This window comes from Panicum virgatum, chromosome 4N, assembly GCF_016808335.1.
Source record: "Panicum virgatum strain AP13 chromosome 4N, P.virgatum_v5, whole genome shotgun sequence".
Taxonomy (NCBI): Eukaryota; Viridiplantae; Streptophyta; class Magnoliopsida; order Poales; family Poaceae; genus Panicum; species Panicum virgatum.
The window spans coordinates 3,096,364-3,102,363 of record NC_053148.1 but is presented as its reverse complement, the minus strand read 5'-3'; the positions used below and the strand labels follow the sequence as shown (position 1 = coordinate 3,102,363).

The 6,000-nt window shown below is 46.3% G+C and overlaps 1 long non-coding RNA gene across 1 annotated transcript; it reads left to right on the top strand.

Moving 5' to 3' along the window:
- Positions 1-298: 298 nt before the first annotated feature.
- LOC120670708 lies at positions 299-1,321 on the top strand. The gene is made up of 3 exons (XR_005673334.1): positions 299-483; positions 577-987; positions 1,085-1,321. It is a non-coding gene; the product is annotated as an uncharacterized LOC120670708 (long non-coding RNA).
- Positions 1,322-6,000: the final 4,679 nt, after the last annotated feature.

The window sequence follows — 6,000 nt, the reverse complement described above, 5'->3', positions numbered from 1 at the left end:
CGTGCTGTGTCCACGTCCACCTGCAGAGTTGGTTGCTGTAGACCCACGATGGGTGACCAGGTGATATGTCGTCTATTTTCTATTTTTATCTGTTATACATTTCATTATATAATGTATTAACATTTGAGCACTGTATGATGCAGGCTGAGCGAGGCAGGTCTTCTCACTGTGGCTCGTCTTGCTGAGAGTGCTTTGGTGAAGCTAGACAGGTCTCTACTTTCAGCTCTCGTTGACAGATGGAGACCTGAGACACACACGTTCCACCTCCCTTGTGGGGAGATGGCACCGACCTTGCAGGACGTTGCGATGCTGCTTGGTCTTCCTATTACCGGAGACGTTGTCGGGCCCCGCGTGGTACCTTCTACGTGGCTGGAGGATCTTGAGGAACGTTTTGCAGGTGTTGCCACCACGATTGATCCTGAAGATTTCAATGAGCACCCACAGTCGAAAGGCCCTTCCAAGTCATGGCCCCTACAGTTTTAGGTACAATTTCATACAAAACGATGTGTTGATGTATTTTATGTCTTTGAAATAACTATGTGTTTCTTATTCTCAATGAACAAAACTTCATTGCAGCCGGATCTGTTGGCAGCCCATGCTGATGACTACAGCGTGACTAGATCACTCGAGGCATACCTACTGTGGTTATTTGGGTACATCATGTTCAACAACTCACACGGGCACTGTGTGGATAGGGTGCTTCTGCCCTACGCACAGGAGATCGCCGATGCAGATGAGGATGCCATACCCTTATATAGTTGGGGTTCAGCGGTTCTTGCATGCACATATCGTGGACTCTGCAAGGCATCACGGCAGAATGATAGGAATGCTGTTCTAACGGGGTGCCCAATTCTGCTACAGCTTTGGTCTTACGAGAGGATTGCTATCGGTCGTCCCATGATTGACCAGTCACCGTACACGCCGGATATGTACGATGACATGGAGGACGACAGACCCACCATGGGGACTCTCTGGTACTCTCGACAGGTATGGACCCGATAAAAATTTATATTCTATGCGTACTATGGTCATACATTGTTCCCTCAATACCTTTCTTATGGACACATAATTTTTATTTTTGCAGAAAATATGGGCACATGTACAGACCCGGCGGTCTTATCCTGAGTTAGTTGCCGAATTTGATCGATAGACCCCAGAAGATATTGTGTGGGAGCCATACAGTCCTTCGGCTATAGCCGCACGTGCATCGCTTGGGATATCTTTGGTGTGCACACAGGACCAGGGGCTATGGATGACTACTGCAGCTTTGGTGTACGACGTTGCAGTTGAGGCCCACTGCCCGGATAGAGTCATGAGGCAGTTCGGTCAACACCAGTCTTTCCCTGTGTCTTCAGCGTTGGATCGTGTTCAGCGCCACGATCATAGCTAACAAAAATGTATGAGCACCCATGTACTAATAACATGAAACTAATTTCTATTTAACGTGCAGTTTATCAAGGGCTGGACATCCTTTCTCGACAATGTGGGTCACTAGATTACAACCATGGGTGGCTGCGTGGGATGATGCAGACGAGCAGTTGGCTGAGGATACCGGTCCACACACTGAGCCTTCGTTTCGGGCGTACCTGACCTGGTACGAACCGAAGACTCGTTGCCGTTTGACGTATGTTGACATGCATCCACAGCTGCATGTTGTGACTTCACAGGATCGCTATGCACGACACAGGGATGAGGCATTAGCTGGGGCGGTGAGTAAATGTTGACGGCATTTTCGATCTTTTAATATTTGTATACTAAGTTTTTTTTGTTGCAGTTCGAGGCATGTAGGCTTGTTGAATTAGATTGCTCACTGAATGTAATGATGATTCATGGTGGGTCTACGATGAGCGTGCCGGCACAACTCGAGGCCGGACCACTCAACGTGATAGAGCCCGAGGTATCCTTCAGGCCTTTGGTACGCGGACGGAGTACGAGGATTTCTACGGATCGTCGCAAGCATCGACATCGGTTTCTTGTGGTCCCGCATGGCAGCAGCCTCCCTTATACCACCGACAGGCAGAAGGTATGGTGTGATATTTACCGATCCGTATGTTTATATGCATTATTTAAATACGACTCCACACAGGGTACGGGTACCCCGGTTCTCAGCCCTATGGAGGGCCAGGTGCCTCGCAAGGGGCTCCATTTCATGGAACCCAGTTTACCTCTATGCCACATGCTGGAGGGACTTTAGGTAAATATGTGGTGCATAATTTTATTTGCTTATGTTTTATGGTCGAAGGCTCATACGTTATTATTTATACTCAGGATCATAACAGTTCACCGGAGAGGGGCCGTCTTCGTATCACCCAATGCCGTCACCAGGAGGATATGAAGGAGCTTCTTCCTATCCACCACCATCACCACCTCCAACACAGGGTACGTACAATAATTTGTACGGAATTGCATTCACTTTTTGAATGTTGCTTAAATTTTTTTTGTGATATGTAGGGTGGTCTGAAGACAACGCCGCGGCCTCCTTGGAGGAGTTTACACGGTTGTTTGCTACGCCTGCCCAGGACGATGATCCCAGCTTGCATACACCTCTGGCTCAGTTACGCCGTCCTGCCAGAGACGTGAGGCCACCGGAACGTCATAGCTACCCTATAGATCACGTACACGCACAACATAAGAGAGGTCGGAATGGTAGGGGTGGTTAGTTGTTTGCACTTGTTTCTCCGGTGGCATTATGGACTGTTTCGACTGTTCGGATTATGGTTGTTTATGATTGTGGTAGTTTACTTGTCATTTGTTTCTATATATATTATTGATGTGAACTTGTTATGTTTGTGGGTTCCATAATGCTCGTGAAATAAGGAAAGTTCTTGCGAATTTTTTTCGTGATTTAATGAAGGACAAGTTAGTTGCGGGAGGAGTTAGCGGCCGAGATCCCGCCGACGATGATGATGACTACCGCATACAAAGTAAACTTTGTGACACGCTCGTATAGCTCAAAATAGGGACCATAGTGTATCTAGCTACGAGTACGAGATCACAGGTTGCCACTGCTCAGCACGGCGATCACGGGTTTCGCATATGTCGCATTGTTTGCCCAGACAAACGTGACAAAAGACGACAGCCCAATAGCATTGCCCTTTCACCATTTCAAAAAGATGTGACAACACGGTAACCACACCAGCTCACCTTCAAAGCAGTCTCTCGGGCGAGGATGACGGAACTGTCATTCTACAGCGAAGGTCTGTGGCGTGTAGTGGGGAAGGCGGCATCTAGGCACGATCGACCGAGCGGCAACGATGCAGTACTGTGAGTCTGCATGCACTTAGATGCTCTGCATGCACAGAGATGCATCGAGTAGTCAGTTCGAGAATTGAATCTAGCCTTTTCAGTGTTCGGTCAGCTAGCCTCTTCACTGTGTTGTCATGTAGGCTTTTCAGGTCCATTTACACTCCACACTCCGGGTATCAGACCTTTGTGCACATATAAATACTCCGAAGTTTGTGAACTCCCAGCAGCACTAAAACACCAAAGCTCATTGTATACCCAATGTCTGGAGGTGGGTCTAGCGGGAAGAATTACTACGGTTTTGGGAAAGAAAAAGAGGGAAGAAAGGGAGACCCCATAACATGGGAGGGGCCTCTTGGACCTTATTTCTTTCCGGAACCAGTGTTTGAGTTTCCGCCACAACACAAGAGTGAATTTACCAATGAAACTCCTCTACGACAATACGATAACCGTAGAGAACCGTGGCCAAAATACAGACATAGTGAGGACTGCATAGTGCAGATGTGCACCAACGGGATGGATGGCGGTCGGCGTTTCTTCAAATACCCACACGCATGGGTAATACTCGATTGTTTTATTTTTTTATCTTCATTGAGATACCTTACATGAAATTTATTTTGCAGTCTTTAGATGCTCCAGAAAAATGTGGTTTTACCAGGTGGGTCGATCCTGTACCAATTGATTCAGTTTAGGAGTTCATCGAGTACCTCCAGATAAAGATCTTTGATCTGGAATGCAAGGTAAACCATTACGAGGAATTGAGCGAGGGTAACAAAGACGACGAAGATGATGATACCAGCAATGCTGCCGCTTCACAGGATGAACCATGCACTATTCCTTACTGCAACTGCCCTTATCACAAGAAGAAGGGCCCTGCCCCTCCGGCACCACCGCATGCACCACCTGCAATGGGTGGATACTGCGGAGAAGGCTCAACGCAGTTTGCTACGTGGGGGTACGGTTACTAGGACTACCTAGTGGATCATCGGCTTTGTAGAACAAAGGTGGTTGAGTAGCAAGAAAACCGATGTAGTCAGTTTCTGCTGGTAGTGTTTGTCGACCTCTGCCAGCATTGCTTTACACTAGTTGCCTCAACAATTCGGTCTGCTCATTGCGGTCGGCGATAAGAGCCGCAATAGCCTGAGTCAAGGATGGAAACAGTGGTGACTGTACTCCTTGACCCTCATTTCCACGGTTAGCAGTGTTATTATTTCCTATCTGCAAAAGCACCATCCCTTGGTTAGCCATTCCGCTATCGGGACTAATCCATGCAAGTAAAGAATGTGCATAATTAATATGAACACACAGCATGAATCGTTCCCTTCGCGATATGGTTCACCAAGAGAACAAAATGGTTTGCTTCAGTTGAAACCGCATCTAAACGGGTTGAACAGCAGGTTGGTAACTCGTCTAGCTGTAACGCTGCAGTCTTAAGGTTGCACAACTATTTACTACGAAACGACCAACCAACTCGAAAATGCAAGATGCATGCTCGTTCTATCGTTCTCACCCAAACAATTACCAATTATGGTATACGAAGACGACTAGTGGCACAATTACGTACTCTCCCTATATATACTAGTCGTTCCTACGATCAAGGATTCATAACGTGCTTACGTAGTTAGTGTTCCTGCAAACAAACCAAGACAACAAGAGAGAGAGAGATAAATATCCATTTCTAGACCCTTCGTGCCAGCACACACGAACGGCCCCCATGTGTCCTACGCCACACGGGTAACACATATGCAGTTTCCCACATATTCACACATACATTACCATCCACTATAGAGATGGCACCCAAACGTTCGACGCTGAATGGGCAGCGCTGCATACGTTACCGAAGCAACATATTCACTTCCCGTACAAATCGCCTTACGGGACACCCTAGGGTACACGTGTCCCAAGGTACACGGTTATGACCAACTGCATAACGAGTCTTCACCTCGTAACATTGCCTTACGAGATGGCCGTGATCACAATCACACGGTAAGAAATCCGTACTCCATATCAGGCGGCAGATAGCGACAGGCTCGTTTGAATTGAGCCTTATCACCTCCTCGTATGCTCAACATACGGGACCCGCGCACGTATGAAACACGTGGGCTATTCTAAGGACTATCAGAATACTCACCTTGCTTACTTCAGTGTAGGTGCGTCGTTACAGAATAGTAGTTGTGCATAAAAGTAAGGTTTAACGAGAAGTAAAATGCTGAAGTGCTGGAATAAAATAGATACTTAGATGCCACCTAACTTATAGAACATAATTAGGGCATACGAACTATCTATTCTATTCCTTAGCGCATCTAGCGTCAACTTTTCAAAAAACCGAAATTTTGCAAAACAAAGTTTACTTAACGTAGTTAAGTACGCCAGTAATCACCCCCTAGTGCAATTAGCTCTGATGCCAGCTGTCACAGGACAGTCCAAATAATACTAATCAGGTGCAATAATTAAAACTTAAACTCAAACCAGAATTATTGCACTCAACCAGTACACTCAGACTGCCTGCTGTAACCATGATCGATTACACAGGAACTCTCGCCAAAAGACGAGCACAGATGATTACCGGCAACAAAAATGTTTAAAGCCAAATACAACCCGAGTTTAACAGAAGTACCAACTTAAACTACAACAAGTGTTTACAAGTCAGCTTTACAATTCAAACCTCAGAGTTCAAACGCAGCGGAAAGTAATTTAGAGTTAAAACAAGCTTCAAAATAATACGATAGATAACGTCGACGTCAGAAGATGAACTTC